The sequence below is a fragment of the Chiroxiphia lanceolata genome, chromosome 4, assembly GCF_009829145.1.
Source record: "Chiroxiphia lanceolata isolate bChiLan1 chromosome 4, bChiLan1.pri, whole genome shotgun sequence".
NCBI classification, from domain to species: domain Eukaryota; kingdom Metazoa; phylum Chordata; class Aves; order Passeriformes; family Pipridae; genus Chiroxiphia; species Chiroxiphia lanceolata.
The window spans coordinates 19,701,912-19,723,782 of NC_045640.1; the positions used below are offsets into that span (position 1 = coordinate 19,701,912).

At 37.5% G+C, this 21,871-nt stretch overlaps 1 protein-coding gene across 5 annotated transcripts in view; it reads left to right on the forward strand.

Annotated features, from left to right (window-relative positions):
* The window catches only part of RBPJ (recombination signal binding protein for immunoglobulin kappa J region), a 149,286-nt gene that overhangs the window by 91,944 nt on the left and 35,471 nt on the right, over positions 1-21,871 (forward strand). Inside the window, exon 1 of one of the 5 annotated variants that reach the window (XM_032686791.1) lies at positions 18,269-19,204. The exons of the other annotated variants lie outside the window; for them this stretch is intronic. The gene's annotated coding sequence lies outside the window, so the exon portion shown is untranslated. Of the gene's footprint in view, positions 1-18,268; positions 19,205-21,871 lie in introns of those variants that run through there. 5 annotated transcript variants of the gene reach the window in all.

The window sequence follows — 21,871 nt, forward strand, 5'->3', positions numbered from 1 at the left end:
AGAAGCTTGTGGGTTTTTTTATTATATGATCTGTTTTTAGAGTACATCTCTGTTGCTGAGTTTTCTGTGTGTATTAGGATTAAAAATTGATGATACTCCAGTATCTGATTATTTTTTTTTTTTTTTTTTCAAAATAGTCAGTACAAGCAGTTTTCTTTCTGGGCTATTCTTTACTTACACAGGGTGGAACAAAAGTGCTTGAAATTAAAAAACAGTTAAGTGAAGAATGTAGTGTGCAAATCCTGCATTGTGTTTGAAAGGGCAGCTTGCAATTCCTAGGGATGCTCAAACCTGAGGTAAAGCTTATATGGCTCTCCTGCAGTCACTGTTAGCTGAATGTAAAAACTTTTTTTCCTGTGAAAACTGTATGACTGAGCTTAAATTACGGTACATAGGTTTATGCTGTGTTGAAAGGGAAGTAGTTTTGGGGGGCAATCAGGGTATGTTACCACTTTGTTGTTTGCACACTCATGCTGTTGCATCTCAGGTGTTTTGATCAAATTTACTTGTATGTACAATGTGACTGAACCTAAATTTCACAGTGTCAGAACCAGATATAATGAGAAAGTACACGGAAACATGAGGTATGTAACTGAAAATGAGTTACAATTTGAACTATTATTAAAAGAAGTGGATAATTTATGACTGGAATTATAGGATAGTGTTTTGGGGTTTTGTGGAGTGTTTTTGGTTTTGCTTGTGAACAATTTAGGGAAACATAATTTTAAGATGACAAAATCAATGAAAATCTTATATAATTAGAGAAGCACATTTTGAGTGCAAAACACTTGATTTTAAATAATTACTGGTACTACAAATGTACCTATAGGTGTCAGTTTGAAAATTGCTGTGCTAGGTCTGACACAGCCATATGACAGAAAAACTCCAATGCCATGAACTTAATTTTGTGTCATTTTAAAATTACGTAACGTGTGGAATGGTGTCTTCTCATTGCCTGGGACAAACAGATCTTTAAAATACTAGAAACCATTGCAAAAAAACCCAAAACAAAACAACCCCCCCCAAAACCAACAAAACAACAAAAAAATCAAGCCCTTGCAAAGATGCCTATACCAGCAGCAAGTGCACAAAATTTAGAAATGCTAGGTTAAAATGGAAAATATAGGCATTGGCTTGAGTACTCAATTACCAGTGGAAACCTCTGTAATAGGAGTATAAGATATAATATTTGGATTATTTTTCAAACAGGTTGAGAAGCCTTGAAAAAGACAAAAATAACTTGAGTGGGCTTATCACTGGTGTGATGTTTTCCATAGCCACTGTAAAGTAGAAATTGTTTTAATACACTTTTATAAGTAACAGGCTATTCAAGTTCCGTGTCTGAGTTAGTCATCCCGGAATTGAGTGGTTAAGAGGGGTTTCCTGACCCAGAATGCTTAATGGTTTAAGGGCAAGGGAAGACACATCAAATCTGTGATGACACAGGAGAATATCTGGCATCAGTGCAGTGAATTTTAGTGTACTGGTGTAGATGTCCCAGCCATCTGGTAGTTTTGTTTGTTTTTAATGGAACGGTGAAAAAACTTGTAGGAGGTTTTTTGAGAGAAGATGCTGCTCTGTGGAGCTCTTCCAGCCACAAGACCAAGTAAAGAGAAGTTCAGAGATGAAAATATAACAGTTCATTGAAACTTTAACCTCATCTGCATCCTGATTAGTAATTTTTGGATGAAGACATTGACCAGTGAGGGTCTTGAAGTAGAGAGTGAAGGGAGAACTTGTGTGATCTGACCTTGGGCTAAAAAAGCTATTGAGAGAACAATAGCTCATGAGAACAATGTTCATGAGGGTCAGTTCTGGATTTTGGAAGATGAAGGATGCTTCACTAGTTCAGATGTGAACTGCTGTGGTCACTGGATAAAACTTAAGCTACTAAAGGGCTATCTTGATACTGTGATGGGCATCGCCAGGATCGCAACACCAGGTTATTTCTAGGACCTATAGAGAACCATGGTTTGAATGCTAACACTTGGTTAAGATTCCTGAAAGTTCATGAGTTGCATTAGTGGAAAGGAGACTGAAGCAGTGATAAAAGGGATAAGACCTATGTGTTGTCTGTGCTGAGGCTGAGCTGATAGTGAGGTGTCAGTATGGGGAAAGAGCTGGGACGTTGACCTGGACAAGCACAGGAGATAGGGAGTAGAAAGGATGTTTCTGATTACTGGCAGGGAGTTCATAGTTGAATTTGAATCCTGGCCTTGGATAGAGTGAAGAAGAATGGAAAGGGATGCACAACAGAAACCTATTAAATGATTCATAAAATAGTACAGGTGAATGAGGAGGTTGCTTCAGGAGGATATACTGAAAGAACAATTAGAATGATAAGGGATGAATCATGAGAGCAACAATGCCAAGGAAGTCAGGGAGAGTATTTCCAGAAAAGAAGCGTTGCTGGTAGTCTTGGGAGATTGACAAGTCTAGGAAGATAAGAATTGCATGTTGATTCTGAGCCTCATCATAGGGTTAGGCTGCAAGAGATGTCAGTGAGAATGGTTTAAATGAAGCTTGAGTGGAAAGAGGATGATGTAGGCTGTAGGACTAGAATTCATGGATGGGATCTTCAGGCTACATTTTTACTGTCACTGAAGGTTTAAACAGTACTTATTAAGATTTGAGTAATAGCATAACTACAGCTGTTGTATTGTGTATATGCACCTGATGAGTGTTAAAGGTTGGGAAAAACTCGTTTACAATCAAATGAGTAGATGTTTTGTGTGACTAACATTTAAATCATTATCAAGGAGCATGTCTTGTCTTAAGTCTGGCTATTGGGAAATCCTTGTGAGCACTATAATCTTGAAGGAATCTTCTGCGATGCTGACAAATAATCTTTTAACCTTTTGTAGTTTCAGTAGGAGCAGTTTTATGTAGTTAACCTCTTAATTCGGATTTTATTTGCTTTCATTGTTTATTCATTGTATTAAGTAGCTCTTTGTTGTTTGACTTATTCTGGTTGATACAAAGCACAAAGAAACTTTGAAAATAATCTTTCTGTAGCTTGATTTCTCCAGAAATAATCTGTAGACTATTTTATTTGGCATAGTATGTGTATGTTTGTTATAGCCAATTAAAAGACAATGTCCCTTGCTGATACCTTTTTGCAGAAGTAACTCTGTTTTAAGTATCGTGTTCCATGCTATGAATTGCATAATTATACTGGGTTTGCAAATGAGAGAGAGTTTCTTTAATTCATTTTAGGGTTGTTTTTCATTATTTTGAACTGCAATATTTCTATATTTAAAAGTATTGTGAAAAGTAGGGTTAATAGCCTGTAGATACACGAGAAGTCTTCCTAAAAGACTTGTAGTGCCTTCAGTGGCAAGGATTTTGAAAAAAGGTTTTATACTTAGTAACTCATTTTTGGTGAAGAGTACCTTTAAGGTGCAGTTCTAACCTGTCCTATTCTGTTTATTGATAAACTTGAAGAGCCAAATTGTAATTTAGGTTTGTAAAATAGATATTTCATACAAACAAGTATTCTATCTTATGCAACACATTTGAATCTCTCTTGGGAATGAAGAATATGGTTTATGCAAAATATTAGTTTCACATCTGGAGAGCAAATCGTGTCAGCAGAATTTTGAAGTTTCAGGGCATCTCTTCTACGTTTGTAATACTTGCCACCTTAAATTCTTTGGATGTTAATTGCAAGCACATTATTAATTGACCTATATGTCACTGTAAGGTGCTGGATCGCTGCCTCCCAAGAGCATTTCACAGGGAAGGTGTATTTCTAAGTGGATTTGTTATTTCACTATTTTTAAAAAATGAGCAATTGTAGTGTCTGCCTGCTTTTATAGAATTGCTTACTTTTCCCTGTGTATTTAGGTAAAGAAGGGGAAAAGGTAAATGTCACTAACTGTATTGTCAGACTAAATCTTGTCTGTTGACAAAACTGGATATGCCTTTTAAGTCTATAGTATTTCAAGGCAATTTTATACTTACAGGTGTACAGTAATATTCTCGATCTCAGTGAACTTTAATTATTTTATGTGGAAATGCTTATAGTGCTTATTAGACACTTGAGACTTGTCTGGAACATAATTGCATTAATTAATAATTATGATTATGAGTGGCAGTGAAAGAATATAGAATATTATAGTTGTATTATAAATATAGATATATAAATATAGAATTATCATTATATCTTTCCAATATAAAAATGCAAAAAAGGAAACAGCCAATAAATTTCTTTGAAGAGAAAATTATTAACAGAAAATAGCAGTTTCCATATCTGTATTCTTACTGAGTCTTGGAAAAGTGCTAAACTTAGTTTTACATTATCTCATTTCCTGGGGTTCTACTTCTGCTGTGGTGCTCTTTAGTCATACTTGAGTGTATGTGTGTATTTTGTGGTTGCTACCTTTATTAAAAGAAAGTTAAGTACCCTTTGCAATCTGAAGAAACTCTCTTTCGTTGTCTCTGCTGTGTCACATAACAGCCATTTTCAAAGCCTATTTATACTGTTTAAAATAATTTCACTTTCTGCAAAATTCTTCCTACTTGTCAAATGGACTTTAGTTAGCCAGATGGTGACATATGGCCACGTATCTTCTTCTCTTTTGCTTGTAAATGTGTAAGCTACATATTTGCAGTGGTAAACTTTTTTGCCTAAAAAGGAAAGAAGGTAGAGGTTTCAGTATGTACAATGTGAGAAATCTCTTGATTAGGGTTGCAGTTTTGCATCCTTACAATAGATGGAGACTATTATATATATTTTTTAATATTCTATATGTATTATATATTAAAGGAGACAATTATAAACACTAGTTTTGTGTTCCATTTAGGATTTTTATTTTTTAAAAGCTTACTGATGTATAAAATTTTACTATAAAATATCATTATAATATTTTACTGTTTTGATTTATAAGATTGTTCAATGCTACTGGGATATGATTTTTTCTTTCTAAAGCAGTGTGAAAACTGCAGTCAACAGCATGTATTTTCAGGAGGTTTGCGAGGCTCTTCTTATGTAGATAAGTCTTGAAAGCGTGCTTGTTGAATTTAAGTACATATTTCCGTAGTTATTTTAATTAAGAGAGGCCCTGCAGAGAGATCTTGACTAATTAGAGGGCTGGCCAGTCACCAACCATGTGAAATTTAACAAGGGCAAGTGCCAGGTTCTGCACCTGGGACAGGGCAGCCCTATATGTATGTACAAAGAGAGGAACAAGAGGCTGGGGAGCGGCACCCCAAAAAGAGATCTGGGAGTCCTGGTCAAGGGCAAATTGAATCTCAGTCAGCAGTGCCCTGGTAGCCAGGAGGGCCAACCATGTCCAGGGAGGCATCAGGCAAAGCATCGCCAGCCAGTCGAGGGAGGGGATTGTCCCGCTCTGCTCTGCTCTGGGGAGGCCTCACCTTGAATATTGTGTGCAGTTTTGGGTGCCACAATATAAGAAAGATATTGAACTATCAGAAAGCATCCAAAGGAGGGCAGCAAAGATGGCAAAGGGCCTTGAGGGGAAGCTGTAGGAGTGGGGGCTGAGGTCACTTTGTCTGTTCAGCCTGGAGAAGAGGAGACTGAGGGGAGACCTCATTGCAGTTACAACTTCCTCATGAGGGGAAGAGGAGGGACAGGCACTGATCTCTTCTCTGTGATGACCAGTGACAGGACCCAAGGGAATGGCCTAAAGTTGTGTCAGGGGAGGTTTAGGTGGGATATCAGAAAAAGGTTCTTCACCCAGCGGATGTTTGGGCACTGGAACAGGCTCTCCAGGGAAGTGGTCACAGCACCAAATCTGACAGAGTTCGAGAAGCATTTGGACAATGCTCTCAGGCACATGGTGTGATTCTTGGGAGTGTCCTGTGCAGGGCCAGCAGTTGGACTTACTGATCCTGTTGGGTCCCTTCCAGTTCAGGATATTCTGAGTCTATGATTCTAAAGTTGTTTACATTGCTTCACTGGAAGACATGAAGACCTTAGGTGGTTGTGCTATGGTATAACTTTTCCTCATTTGTTTCTTATTCAGGAGCAAGGGGTGTCTCCACTTCATTGTAATCGCATGACTAACTTGTATGCAGTGCCATGTAATCACTGTAGTGAAAATCCAGAACACTTTCTCTAATACGCAACGAGCTGTTTTGGCAACTGGTCATTTTTAACTTCTCTGTGTGAGATTGCACTCGGTTCTTCATTTAATTTTTCTACTTCTGGTAGGTTAGATTAAACAGTATATACTGCTGTATAGTCAGTCCTAGTCAGTCTTTCAGTTGTTAATCTAATTTCTTATAGTTACTTGAGTAACAGAATGAACACTTAAAATTTTCCGTTTATGAGTGCAGAGTAATGTAGACATTTTTCTAAATGTACCAGAAAAAAAACCTTTCTGCTTGTATTCTTGGTAAGATTGCTTGGTAGAACATTTCATCTGCAATTTGTTGTTTTTTTTAAAGCCATACTTATGGCGTATTTCCAGTCTGTGGTGCTTTGGGAGATTACCAGGAAACTTGGTATCAGAATGAAACTCGATCAGGCTGCCATGAAATTCAGAATTTTCCAAGCCCGAAAGAGGGAATTGAATTGTACAAAATACCGGTCCCTAATTTTTCCCGGACCATAGAAACTTCACGGAATAAAAGATACTCTTTAAACAATATCCTACTTTCCTTTTCCTGGCAGCTCTTATTTTAACTCCATAATTAAATTTTGTCTAGAAGCAGTGGCAAAGGATCTTGCTGGTAGTGTTTCTTTTGCAAATTGTGGATTAGGAACTGCCAGTGTAGAAAATAAGGTTAAACTTGTTTGCTCAGCACAAGAATTTGTGAAACTAAGCTTTTATCTGTTATTAATACAGGGGAGAGTGTCTTGATAAGGGCTGTTACTGCTTTCACTGATGATCTTACATAAAGGGAGCTTCAAAATTAGAGTCTAGAGAGTTGGAGGTTCTTGTGCTCACTCTGAATTTATGCCACTGTGGAAGAGTTCTAAGGCCAGGCATAATAGAATAACTAATAATTAGACTTAGTTATTGTTGTTGTTCCAGCTGTCTGCGTAAAAGCTCTTCATGTCCTGAACATGAAAACACAAGCACAAAAAATCAGTAACTTGCCAAGGTCAAACAGAAAGTCCGTGGAGAGGTGGAAATAGAGTGACTGTCTCCTGACTCTCTTCTTGTTGCTTGGTGTAGTTCCAGGCTGTTCCCTGGGTTTTGACAGGTGACACCATGTCTTCTCTCCCAACTCTGGCTGTGGAAGGTGGTCAGAAGACACCAAACTTCTGTAGGTTAAAGGTATGGTAAGGAAGACTCAAGAGTGACTGTGCTCATCATTGTTTTGGTTATAGTGAGGGGTATTAGAATAGGTGCTAGAGAGATGCTGCTCTTACATAATTGAGACAAATACAATGACTAGGGCATGACCAGTGGATAAACGTGGGATGTAATAAAATGAGGTGGTACTGCAGTGTGTTGTAGCCATGTCTTTATACTGCAGAGGAATTATTCTGCATAGGTACTTATTTTCAAAATTGAAAAAGTGCCACCACTTTCCGAATCTGTCAGCGAGCTCTGGCTTCAGCAGTGAGTGCAAGAATTCAGAAAAGAAAAAGCTTCATTGAAAGACTGCTGTTATTCTGCATGTGTGTGTTTCTTTTCACGCTCTCTTAGTTTTGTAGTAGATATATAGTGATGACTAGTAAAATCCTTAATAATGTAATATCTTCCAGAAGTTATGGGGATATAGCAAAACTATTTTGGACTTGTCCTTTCTGTCCAAGTATTTCTCTGGCCAAATTCTTTTCTTCTGCTGTTCAGCACTTCTTTGCCAGCACTGAGTCCTGGGGTGTTGGTTTTGATTTTTTTTTTTTTTAATTCTCCTTACGCATTCCATTTTTTTTTAATTTAGTATTGCATGGCTGGTGTTAATTTTGTTTTGTTTTGTTTATGTGTGCGTTACAAATCTCTCATTAATTAAGTCATACAGAGCAGTTAATAAAAGTAAGTATTTGGGATCAGACTTCCTCTGTGAAAGAGGATTGTAGTACGCTTGATGCACTCTGACAGTGTTTCAGTCAGCACAGATGATACTAACATGAAATTCTAATCATGATGTAAAAGACAGATCTTTGTGTAAGCACTGAATTTACAGGAGTGGCTACCTGTATTAATTGTTTTGCTGCTGATTGTGGAGGTAAATGTGCCTCTTAGTTTGTCTTCAAGAGAGACAGAAGAATGTGTTATGTAGCAATAGAAAACGGAGTTCTCTGCAGCTGAAGTAATTTGTTTTGCTCTAAAGGTCATCTGAAACAGAAAGGCATGGAAACTTGTCCTGATATCTATTTTAATTAATAATATAGATGTTGGCCATGTTCATGTTTGGTTTTGATAATATAGTAAATAAGATTAGTGTTCGCAGTGCCTACGTTTAGATAGTACTCTCAAAGTACCAAGAACTGTGTTAAAACAGATGTGAGAACTGCACCAAAACGAATGTCAAAACTTTTTGCATTTTTATTTGCAGTGGGCAAAATACCTGTATTTCACAGCAGTTAGCAGGCAAAACAATATGAAACAATATTTAAAAAAGGTCTTACTGAGAAGTTTTACTCACAATTAGCTTGTTGAAATGATAAATCTTCAGAAAGTAGCAACGGAAAAGTAGACCAGACCTTTGCAGTCGTTTACAATTGTTAAAGGCTACTAGAAAGTATAGAGCAACTCTTTTTATTGGATCCCTTGTGCTGTAAGGATAAAAGTTGTTCTTTTTGACTAGCTGCATCTGCACGTGGCTTTTGAGTTTGCAGTAAACAAAAGGTGACCTCAGAAGATATGCTGAAGGTACCGTTCAAGGCAGAGTTTTAAGCCAGTCCTTATGTGAGTGCTTGTTGAATCTAGGCTGAATTTTCATATGGAAATAAAATACATAAGAAAAAAACCCTTTGACATATGTCCCATGACCTTCCAGTGTTTCATTCAAGTAGTTTTTTTGGACAAAATCTTAACTTTTTTAATTGTTAAATACTTAGGTGAGTTGATTTTTCTCTAATTATTTACTTACTGCCTTACTGTCTCACCATATTGCTGTATGGCACTTAGAGTTAGCAGTGGACTGGTTAGACTTGTCAGTTTGCATAGTCATGGAAGTAGTATTGCATCAATTTAGATTTGAAAGTTAATCTTTTTCAGTTTGAACAGTTCTTATAAAAAATAAAAAATCTCCGAAAGCAACAAATTAATGTTTGCCAGAAGTTACTAGGCAGTGATGAGTATTATATCTGTAGAGATAAGAGACTTCTTCACTTGCTGGAAGTTTTCCTCTGTGTTTCTGCTGCATAGGATTAAATTGTGGATGTGGTTGTAGGAAGTACTTTCTTAACAGATTTTACTGGTGGCACTTCAGATATTTTCTCTGTTGTGTTCAGTATTCTTCTACCTAATGCCTTAGTTGTAGAAGATTTCCTTCAGTAATGATATTAGTTTTTTATAAGACAAAAAGTACTATTCTACCATTGTCCAAATTTCATTCCCAGTTAATATTTTTGCTATTTTGTTTTGATATTAGTTGAAAAATGTGTATAGCCACTGCCTGACATTCCTCTGATTCCAGTGTAGATCTGGTCAATTTTGCTTCCTTTGTTACATATAAAGTATATTGAAATAATGTACAGTTTTGTGTTTTACTTACTTGTTTTCAGTCTTGTTCTCTCCTGAATTTTGTGAGCAGCCCTCAATTAGTTGTGCTTCTACGTATTTTTTTGTTTTTTTCTTTAATTATTTTCATGGAGTAGTACACTGGAATACTTTCCCTGTTTTTTTCCATAAAGGTTCTGTGTAAGCCCTATTCTCTTTGTTCCTGACCAGTCCATGTTCACTTACCTTTGTCCAGAGCAGTATTTTCAGACTACTTCACAACAGTGTTGCTCCTTTTTTCCCCTGAATTTTTGCTTTTACTAGCTCTGTAAGGCTTGTGGTGTGTTTAGAACATCACCGCCACCATTATTTACAGAACGGCAAAGTTGCTGTTGCTACTCAGTCAATGAGATAATCTAACAACTGTATGTTTTAAATCAAGTCCAAGCCCTACTCTTTACTTTTTGGAACTTGGAACTTGACTCTCGCAGTGCCTTTGATCATGATCTAAAGAATTCAAGAATCCCAGATACCTCTTGTAACAAAAACCAAAACATTGACACAGAGAGAGGAGGAAAACTTAATTGAAATGGGAAAAGCCAAAGGAAGATCCTAACTGTTAATATTGTGAAGGCAGGAAATGTGTTTTGGGAGAGGAAAGAAGACATAGTGGAGGATCACTTTATTTTGGAGGAGTTTTGTTGTTTCTTTTTACTGAAATGTTTCAGTCCCCTTCATGTGTGGGAAGCTATTACTATTTTTTTTATCCTTTTGCTACTCCAAAGAGGATGGATAAAATAGATCTTTGAATTCAGACTGCAGTCTGTTCCTAGTGGCTTTGTAGAGTGTATATTGAAAGCTGTGAAGAAGCAGGACACTTTGTTCTTACTAACATAGTGTATTTCTAAAGCAACAGAACTACGAGAAAGGATTGTTTTTGAAGTGATGAAAGCAAACAGAGTAAAGCTGAGACCAGGTTTTGAAAGCTGAATTCTGTAAATAAGCATTGCCCAAATAGTGGTGGGTGTGTGTCTGTGTATACAGATACACTTTGGATTATTTGTTATACTGCTTTGATAGACAACTTGGATTAATATTTACTATACGAAAGTTTCTCCTGACATAAGATGGGTTAAAAGAATATGTGTGACTTTCTGCATAAAATTGTAACTTTTCTTTTTGCCTGGTTCAGTGGTTGAATGTAAGTATTAGATTTGCTTGTCTTAATACCTTTTCAGAACCTTGGAGAAATAGTATTGTACCCGGGGTGTTTTAATATAGGTTAAAAAATACCACTTTGATTGAAATAGTTCTCTTCTACATTTTTTATTCTCATCATAAAGGCATCTTTATTAGTTTGTAGGTTTTGTGATACACATCATGATCTTGCCTGCTTCTGTTGCTTCACAAAAAATGTGTATTTGAAAGCTTAATATTAAGATATTTGGGAATTTTATGTGTAACAATAGCGCACTTTTTTTTCAACAGTGAGCCTCAGTTTGCTCTTGCTGATTAAACTGCACATGCAGCCCTTTGTCTAAAGCATCCTCCCCACTTCTTTTAGCAACAAAATTTAAAAAGTCAAATAGACATGTCCTTTGGACATATCAGAGTTGAATAATGGTTCCAACCTGTGAAGCTGATGTGTCCAACCTTTCTCCTTTGGTAAAAGGAACCTTCAAGCTATCAGTCTTGCAACACTGGACCATAGTTGGGAGAAACAGGAAGCAAACACTTAAGGATTGTCCTAGATCATCATTGCTCCTTCAGTCTGTGGCCTCTTCCTTTTTTTCAGCTGCTTTCTTAATTTCTTTCTTGGAAGCCAAAAGCAGCTTCATGCTGTTCTCCTAAGAGTTGAGTCATTTATCAGCTTCTCCTTTGCCAAATAATCTGTAATGGAATCCACTACGTTTTCTTCTGCCTGAGGCCGTTTATTGCATTGCCCACTTGTTGAGTTTGTCTCATTCCTTTTCATTGCTTATTCTGTCTGTTTTCTGCAGTGTCTGTAGCTAATTGTAGCTGTTAGAAGCATCTTCTTGAGGACTCTGAGTTCAAAGTGCCCTAGGTCTTGGCACAGTGTCGTTCTTGTAAGTAACCTGTATTCACCTGTCGCTCATACTGCTTGCAAACTGCTGGGTGACATGCAGGCCCAGGGAGCCCTTTTAACAGGGCTCTAGTATACCTGAAAAGATGGGCTCTGTTAGGCTTCGTTACAAAACCAGTCAGGGGAACTGGAGCTCTGAGGACTTCTCTATGCTCCTTGTGTTTTGGGAAGAGTGCTGGGCTGATGTTGACTATACTACACGTTTGCTGGCATGGTTGACTAGGTCTTGTAACTGCTGAAAGTAGCACAGTTGAAAAGTTGTTGGATATCTATCACAGCATTGTTTGTGTAGTTAACAAAGATTTATTTCCTGGAGGACATTGTGCTTTGTAGTTGCCAGTCTCTGGGGGAAAACTGGAAAATCCTTTCCTTCTTAAAAAAAAAAAAAACTCGAACCAGATAAACTCAACAGCACTGCCCTCTTCCTGCTCCTCCCCCCCCCAAAAAAAAAGAATTACTAGTAGAGATTCATTATGCTTTCTCTTAATGTTTGTGGTTAACTTTATTAATAAGCATTTGTTTTATCATGTCACACTTGACAGCTGGTTTCTGTGCATCCTTTCAGACAGCTGCGGTGTTCTTTCGCAGTGCTCTGAGCCTCTGTGACTCCTGAGCCTTGTGATTTGCAGGCTTTTCCAGTACCACTCCAGTATGAAACTGGGTTTGCTGATGTGTCAAAACTGAATTTTAGTTCTGGGGTTGGGTGACCTTTTGAGGCTGATCGATGATGCCATAATGATTGATGATGCCAAGTTGCCTTGAGGTTTCCTTGCACATCTGGTGTTGTCCTGTTGTGTAACAGAGCTCTCCTTTGGTCTCTTCTCTGCCCCACTGGGGCCCAAAGCACTTAGTATGTGTCCTGTACTGTCTACAGTGAGCTTGGACCATCTGAGGTCCAGTTATTAATAAAAGTTGTGTTCATTCCTGATATCAACATTGGGCTCAAAAGTCCTTTGAACTGAAAATAGTCACAGACAGGAGAATGTTCAGGGGAAGTACCATTTAGGCTTGTATGGGTCTTACTCTTCTTCAGCTCTTACTCTTCTTAATGCTGCTCTTGGAGAAATGAATTGCTGGAGTCTTGGCCTGAAAAAGAATAACTCTTGCATCCAGTAGCAGTGGGAGTGGAAGGCCCTGCACCTCTGGGTGGACTGTCTTAACTCTCTCCTTCTTCATCTTTGCTTCACTTTGGAACAGCAAAAGGGAGTGGAGAGGAACGGATGGATGGTACTCTGGGGTTAGGGAACAGAATGGACTCTCTAAATGTGAAGGTACATGACAGTCTCTGTATATGTGTGTAGAGGGATTCTTCTCTTGAATTTACTACTACTGCAAAGACATTGTCTGAAAGAAATTTTGGAGATGGGAAAAATACATTTTACTCTCTCAGTGTTGATGTTTTTGTCTGATTCTTTACATTCTTATTTGTTGAGGTATGGAAACATTGAGTGGCTTTTCTGTTTTACACGTGTTCTTGTATTTAGCTGTAGGGAAGTTGTTCTTTCTCCCCCCAAGGGAGTTTCCTGTGTATATGGAAAAATACAAAACAGAAGTGAAAAATACCTCAGGCTTCCAAACCTACTGCTCACATTTCCCTTCTCCCACTACCCTTCTTGTCATACAGATGGTCTAGCAGTTCTTCCTCTGCCCCATAACAATACCATCTTTTTAAAAAGCTAGACACCATCATAGCAAGTAGGGTAGCTAACTAAATTAAAAAAAATTTACCCAGTGTTATACTTTTCTGGTATTTATCTTTAAATTGCCAGAATGTTTTATTAGGCTTTCTTCAGGCTAGTAAATATAATATAACTTGATACCTGTTCCAAGAGAGTTATAGTTATAAATAAATTCAGTATGCAACTCATGGGCTTTTTTTTGTTTAAAAGTCCATTTAAGGCAGGGGCCCTAAAATTGTGCATAACTCAACAGTTAAGTTGCATTTCATAATGTATTATTGCCACTAGAGATTCTGGAGCCCCTCTGCTTACAATCCGACTGTAGAGCAAACAGTTGATTTCTCTATTTCTTATACCTGGGTGAGCAGCATGTAAATAACAAGTTCAAAAACTTGTAAGGTGAAATGCTGGTATTGTGTTCGATATAAATACTGTCTTGACAATAACCAATCTTTCCCATAACCATATAAGATAATTGAGGCAGTTTAAAATTGGCATCCTGAACTTTCTTCATTTGTTTAGACTGCATTTTATATATGTTATTGTCATGTAACAGGGTTGGGGTTTTTTGGCCTCTACGTTGTTCTGTAAACAGCAGGACTAAAGAACTTGTGTTTCCTGTGCATTTGAGCCTTGTATGGGGAGGAGAGTTTACAGGACAATACCACAAGCTCCTTCATCCCTAGTGGGCAAAGTGTAGCTGTAGTAGAGCTAAGGCATGTGCTTACTGTCTATCCAAATGGCATATGCAAAGTGACCAACTGTGAAACAGTATATGATTTCCAAGTTCTGCTTGTCTTTTTTGATGACATTGGTATTTTGGAAATGTTTATCCAGCTTCCAGTTTTCATAAAACTCATAGCAACTTAATTATCTTTAAAAGCTCTTTTCTTCTTTTTAAACTTAGTTAGAACTGATTTATGGGTTCCAAAGATTTTTCAAGGATGGCTAATCAGTCTTCTGGTATAAGCTTCATTTTTTAGTGAATGGCAAAATTAAAGCAATGAAGGAATATTAGTTGTTACAGCACTAAGCTGCTCTGTGGACACATTAATGTGCCATATTTTCCAGAATGCATTAATGCCTTGGAAGAAAAGATACCATCTCTCTAAAATGCTGAATTTTAACCAGTAACTTCTAATATAAGTCATCTCCTGATTTTCTTCAGGATGAGACTTTTTTTGTTCATTTATCTTGGCTGCATGGGCATCTGCATATGTTCATTCCATACTTCAGGTTATCCATCTGATTGTTGAACCTTAATGATCGCATTTGTCAATAATTTTTTCCCCCCTTTTTTTTTTTTTTGAGAGCTCAGTCTGCCCTATTTGAAGCAGCAATAGGCAGGAATTCTGTGAAAGAAATCTCCCTGCTGATCAGCGTGTTCCACATACTGCAGCATACTTGGTAGTCCTGTGTTGGCAATCATTTTTAAGCCGGTAAAGATACACTTGAAATGGTGGTATCTGCTAACTGAAGTGACAGATTTGGTTGTTTAATACTTCACAACAGTTTTGACAATTTGCTTTCCCTTCTGGCCTGACCGTTCTTGGAAGGATGAGGCAATGTTTTGAAAAGAGGTTGGGTTCAGAGCTCAGCAGTTGGGAGCCTTCGCAGCACTGCTTAGGCAGCTTCTCGTGCTGCAAAATCCTTGCAAAAAATTTGTGCCAGCACAGGCGTTATTCTGGGAAGCTGGAGTGGTAGCAGTCACAGGTTCAAGATTGTGCAGAAGTTAAGTGCTGTTGGGTCAAATTTTCTCTTAAAATGCTAGTTCCTTGAACACTTAGAACACCTAAGTCAAGTAAAATTTGTCTCAAAAACATTCTTGTTTTCAAGTTGGCTTCATGGTTTAGAGTGTACCTCATTAAGATGCAGGGAGAAGTTTTACCAGTAATTTGCATCTGTGTGGAGTTCAAACTTGACAAACCTGAAAAGCAAGCCTACTTGAATTAAGTATGATTCACACAATTCCCATTTAGAAAAATGGACAATAATAACTGCTTTGCATTTGTGCTTTTCAGATTTTTTCTTATGAAAAATGCTGCATAAAAGCCGTTGGGGCACAACAGGAGCATGTGTAACTATGTAAGAGAACTGTAATATTATAATACCAGAAGAAAGGATGATAAGGTGTTAGCCTGCTAACATTCCAGCCATGTAATCTAATCTTTTCATATGGTTATTGTAAATGTACTGTGATAAGGAGGAGTAAAAGTTTAATTTTGGAGTGTCCATTTAGTTATCTTGTTCAGGGATCATTGACCTACTTACCATAACAGTTATTGAAAGTATTATCATATTTGATGATAAGCATTGTGGAGATTATATTTCTCTAACAAATTGTTTCTAAATATTTAAGTTTTGGAATTGAAAATAGCAATAATTAAAAGAAACTACTAGCTTATATTATTTAAACAGAAATATACTTGTTGTACTTACCCTATTTTTTTCTTTCTCCTTCAAGTATTTGTTAAATGGGAACCTGAATTTGTCTTTCCTATGTTGGAATGCTCTATTAATTATTACAGGAGCTGTAGCTGCAGTATAAATTAGTATCTTAGAAATATAGAAAGAACTGTGAATTAATTCAACCACAATGACAAAAACCCCACAGCTTTTAAATCTTTCAAAACTATTATGTTTTTATTAAAACACAGTTTTGTAAACTGCAGATCCAATAGCATCTAATTTTGCTGTCTAGTTATGTGACTGTAGAAGTTTAAGAACAATTTGCTTTTATAAAATGCTTCCCAGTTAGAGACCTTCAGCACAACCACACTGGAAAAGATTAATAGTGAAGAATGGCCTCGAACTGATTTAGCTGTCCTAGAAAGCTGAAAAAGAGCCTTCTAATTCTCCTTCTTTTCTGGGACGTGTTTATTGCTGCTGTTTTTATATTCATGGGATGATGTATTCATAAGCTTAATTACGAAACAATATACTTGAGATTGATTAATTCTAGGATACTGGCAGCTCATTTTGCAACTATGCCCAGTTAATGTTGGTGTAACCACATAATTCCTGAGTGATGAAGTAAGAAAACATCTGATATCTAGGAAGCCCTATAATTTTGTAAAACAGGTTGGTGCCACACAGAGCTTTGTTAAAAAGTATATGTATGCACAGGTTTTAGGTCATCATTTTAACCTACTGAAGAGATTAATTTTATTTGCCTGTTTGGAAATTACTGTTTGCATGGAAACCTGCTTGGGACCTGATAACCTATTCTCTGCTTATCTACTGATACAATTTTTGAGTTGTTTTACAAGTCTAGAATCAGTGGATGAGAAGTAGTTCATAGAAGTAAGCTTATAGAACTCTGGCAGTTTCCTTTTGATGAATATAAGGAGCTGCTTCCATATTGTGCTTTGAAGGCTCGCAGTATAGAAGTTGGAGGAAGAAGGGGAATTAAAGGAGAGGTACAGTCTGTCATAATACTGTGTTAAAAAAAAATAAATAAAATTCTGTAAAAAAAGTTGACCAAAATGACTGAGTTGCTGAAGGAAGGAGATGATAGGGAATTGTCTCCATTTCTTAAAGGTGTTTTTTAGAAGTGTAAAAATAAAGATACTTAAAAATGGCTCCTGAAACTTTTGCTTTGGAGGACTAAGCACTGCATGTACTAGTGTTCAGAATACAGATCTTATAGTTCCTAAAACAAGACCAGTGAAAGGAATGTTGACATTTATTTATTTATTTACATTATTTAAAATACAATGAAGTGGGTCTAAATTGAAGCTATGGGTCCACCAGGTTTCTAATAGTGCCCTGCTACTGAAGTGGGAGGTCACAATCTCCTCTGAGTGTGCCTTTTGTTTGCACTCTGGTGGTGCTGGCCCCCAGTGGGTTTACAATTCGAATTTGTCTGTAGAAAGGTCTGATAAGTGCTGAATTTTGGTGTGTGAGGGTAGGTCAGTGTTGCCGGGGGAGGGTGGCAGGCAAGACCTGTCTTGGTGGTTGCCGGTGAAGCCACAGTCCGACTTGCTTGCCTAGACCTAGCAAAGAGGTGGGAAAGGCATTTGAGACAGTGGGGACTTAAAGTGTCGCATCAAGACTTGTCAGAGTTGGTCTGCTTAAACCTTAGAGAAGTTAGTTTATTTAACTGTCATTTTACATTGTTCTGACTGCGTTTGGAGTGAGAGTCTTATGACTCTCCTAAGCTAAACTTTGACTAAGGATGTTAGTCTTCTGGATCTCTTAATTATGCCTAAGACTTGGTTTTTGCAAGTCATTTTCCTTACAGAATTCTTCTGTATATTGTCTTACATTATAGTTATTTTCCTGTGAGAATTACAGCTTGCTTAGCTGCTCTTTCTGTGTAGTCTGTTTTGACTTCTGTTAAAGTTGAATTTGCTTAGGTGAACAAACGGCTTTCTGCAACCAACACCACTCTGTCTCCTGCTTCCCAGTTTATTAGTGGTGTGACAGATTGATGGGCTGAATTAGCTCCCTCTGAAGGTCTGAGCTCTGCGGGTGATGCAGGGGAAGCTGGTTGAGGAGCTTGCAGCAGGGACAGTAAGCCCCTTAGAGACAGATTAGTCTATTCTCCTTGTTTTTCTGCTCAGAGAAAGCAGATACTATGGTGGTGAACCTCCTTTGTTTATGAATGTATGGAGTAAGAGAAAGCACATGGAAAAGTGATTATCCTATTACTTTAATAGAGCAGTGGTTAGAAATCTTGAAGCTGACCAAAGACTGTCCCTGTCAAGAACCTGTTATCACTTTAAGAGGTGTTCCAAAGAAATACATATTTACCTTTATGGTTAGTGAGGTTAGCCTGGCTTTTTTGGAATCTTCTGCCTTGGCAAGTTCGGTATGGTTCTTCACCACTTCCTTGCAAAATCATTCACAATTTCTCCTTCTGTTATGTATTTTTGGCATTACAGTGAATGATGGCAATTCAGAGAAAACCATGAGCCTGAAGATTTTGAGCTTGTTTTTTATTCATTTTTTAAGTTGCCTTCTGCACAGAAGATGAATACTTATTTTTCAGTTAATTCACTATACAGAGGGGAGACTGTTCTTTGAACACTGTGGACATTTAGTCATTGAAATGAAGGTTGAGCAAATCCTTAGGTACGATAGTATAGTGCAGGGCTCCTGTGTCAGTAAGAAAGTGGTTGAAAAAATCTTCTCTTGTATCTAATTTGTGACTTTTTTCAAGTAATCGGGCAACAGGGATGATAGTTGATACATTTATTAAAGTTGTTTCCTCGTGCATCTAAAAAAAATATTTCTTCAGACTAAATCTTACTTGTAATTATGGGCAGATAGTAACTGTAAACAGCACTGCTTTAGTACTCAATAGCTCTGTTCTTACCATGTTTAGATATTTAATATTTTAAAAGGCAGCCGCTTTTTTTTTAAGGGCTCACTGATGCTGGAATTATGGGTTAGTAGCGGATATAGAATCACTTTCTTAGGAAGTAAAAGTCACGTTTGCTTGAGAAATATGTATTCAAAGGTGATGTGCAAGATGAGATCCAGGGGAAAATTTGCTGTATTAGATGGACAAGAAGAATCCCAATAATCCTAAGCTGAGCAAAGTAGTTGTCAGTGAAAGCTGTGACTGTGAGATGTTGGGAGTGCAAGCACAGCATGCTTGAGGCGGGTTTTATGTATCACCATTACTTTAGTAGTCAATTTTGTGAACTGTGTGCAGGTGCTTTCCTTTTTCCAATTATCCCCTCATTTTTTGGGGGAGGGGATGAAGGTAAAACTAATGAGTGCATTCCCTATGTAGTTGCAATAGCTGAGCCAAATTATATTGTGTTTTAGGGACTGAGATTCTGTTGGTATGCTGACTTTTCAAGCTGATAACTCTTTCAGTTGCTAAGGTAAGTGTGTGTAAATCTGCAGTTTCCACTGAACATTTGAGCCAATGTTATTGGGAAGTTAATAAAAAAGAAATAATAGCATGTGTATATGAAAGAATATTTATAAATGGAGTAATCTTTTTTGTTGTTGTTGTTTCTCACATTCTATACCATTCCAACACTTTAATGGTATCCTTTGAGTTGATAGGACTACTAGCATCTTGCTGCAGGTGCCTACAACTGAAAGCAAAGGCAGGGAAAACACGCCTCCAGATGTATGTTTAGGTACTTCCTCATTAAATAAGCTGTCATTACTGACTTTCTTGCCTCAGTGTGGCAGAGCTGTGTGAATTCTGTCTGGATTAAAATTATGTCCTGTTTGGACCAGACTTGACGTTTAGAGTCTTATACAGGCATAGTGATGACTGCATGAAGTTTTTTTCCAAATGTAGGCAGACTGCTATGAAGAAGTGAATTTTTTTTACTTTCTCTAAGTTTTTTTGGAAGTGAGCCTGTTTACTGATATGGAGCAAGCTGTATTTAAATTTCAGTTATGGTTCTCTGATTTTTATGGGGATTGGAAAAGAGAGAGGACAGTAATGAAAGCAACGTGGGAGGATAAAAGCGGATCAGAAAAGGGAGAGGGAGTTTCTAAATGAACCAGTGACTTGCAGTGAGAGGGCGTGACTAAATGAAGCAGAGCTTTTTCTGTTGTATTTTTGTCAGTATTTTTTGATATAGTGCCAAAATTGTATACAGTGCTGTAGAGCAGAAGACTTGTTTCAAACACATAATATGTTCCCTGTGTTGGAGGACTTAAATTCTTTAGGTGTAGTCGGGAGCAGTACAGGATAATGCAGTACAAAGATATCATAGTGCATGGTTGCTGGCATTCACCCTGGAGCAGGTGGGTCTTTTTTGGTGTTTCTTTTCGTTGAAGAGGGAAAATGTTTTGTGTATTGATCAAAAACTTTCTGGTTTTGTGATTTCAGGGGCTGCTGTGCCCCCTACTTCCAAAGAGTCACAGTGCAGTTGGACCACCCATCATTTGCTCTTTACAGAGGAGGAAGGGACTTTAGGAGTAGGAGAAATGCTAACATTGTTCATATCCCTTAGACATTCTTGATCGGTGAGATTTTAATGAATTTTATCTCCTTTTGTAGGATGAATAAGAAAGAGGGTACATTGGGTCAGTATATTTCAAAGCAGATTGGTTGAGGTTGGTTCTTTGTATGTGAATACGAAAACTGTATTTATTTTTAAAAATGAGTTAACTTTTAGTTCAACTCCTAATCTTCAGGATGAAGTCTTTATGGCGATATTTATTACGATAGGCACCCTAATGAGAATCAGGGCCTAAGTGCTGCTGGCAGGCAAAAGTGAGAGCGATTTGGTGGCTGCACGTGACTCAGTGGTTGTGTTTGTCCTGAGGGATGAACCAGCCTGCGGGTGATGGGTGAGCTGGAAACTGTCAGTCTGTTTGGTGACTTCATCAGCATCGAAGGACCGTGCTTATGAACACAGTTGTGTCTCCAGGGAACAACAGAGGAGACAGGTGTCATTTCTTCAGCAGTTTCTGTAGCTCAGGTGTGTGATCACGTAGAAAGAACAAGACCATAAAATGTTTAGGATATGAGTAGTCTAGGGATTTAAAAACAGCTTACTCTATGATACTACACAGATAAAGCCACAGTAATTAGGGACAGAGGGTAGACTGGGTCGTTACATATGGTATTAAGTTACAACAACCTACAAAAATCAGTGGAGGGCAAAAAACCCCAAAATCTTGTGGGATATGGAGTGGGGGTAGCCTGAGAAAAGTAAATGTGCTCAGAACTTTGAGAAGAATGAAGGTTGTGTGGAATTGTAGGCTATGGAGTATAAAGTGGCTGAGAGAAGAACTACTTCATCACCTGTCCTTTCTTTTGGCAATATAAACTTGTTTATTTTAGTTCTTTTGGTTTGTGTTTCCAGAGTGGTGTTTGTTTAGCGCTGAATGTTACTGGTAGTAAAACTGCTTCTGTTTCCCATAATGATCAGACTTGTGGATATTGAACGCATTTTTGGTTTGGAGAAGATAAAATTTTCCTTCTGAAGGCTTTGTTTTAGCCATTGTATGGTTCATTTATTTAATATCTTCATCCATGGAAAAGATAAATGTGAAATGTTCTGTTTGAGCGTAAGTAATTGCTTGTGTTTACTTCCATGTTGACTGAATTCATATATACAATTATATGTCTTTTGCATTAATCTCTTAGAAATTGTTTCCTTTAGGTGCTTTGATTTTTTTTTTAATCATGTTAAATCTGTAGGACATCATTTTTTTTAAGCTGTACATTTTTACCATTGGCAATTCATAGCAGTGCACTATTTTCAGCTTCATTTAAAAGCTAAGGGATATTGCTGCGGAATAGGGTGCACTTATAGAAATCAAATGCATCAGTTATTTCCAACAGCAAACATATTAAAAGCAATGTAAATCAAAACCACTGTACGAAATTTTATGGTGGTCTTATGTGCCAGCTCATGCTGGATCATATATGGTCAATTTTTTGAATATATAGGAATTCTCTTTGGGTCCATGAAACCACCACATGGGATAATGTTTCCTACTGACAGATGATCTTTTCCCTTGGGAGTTGTGCTCTAAAATGTTTGTAATAGACTATGGTTTTAGGTGAATGCACA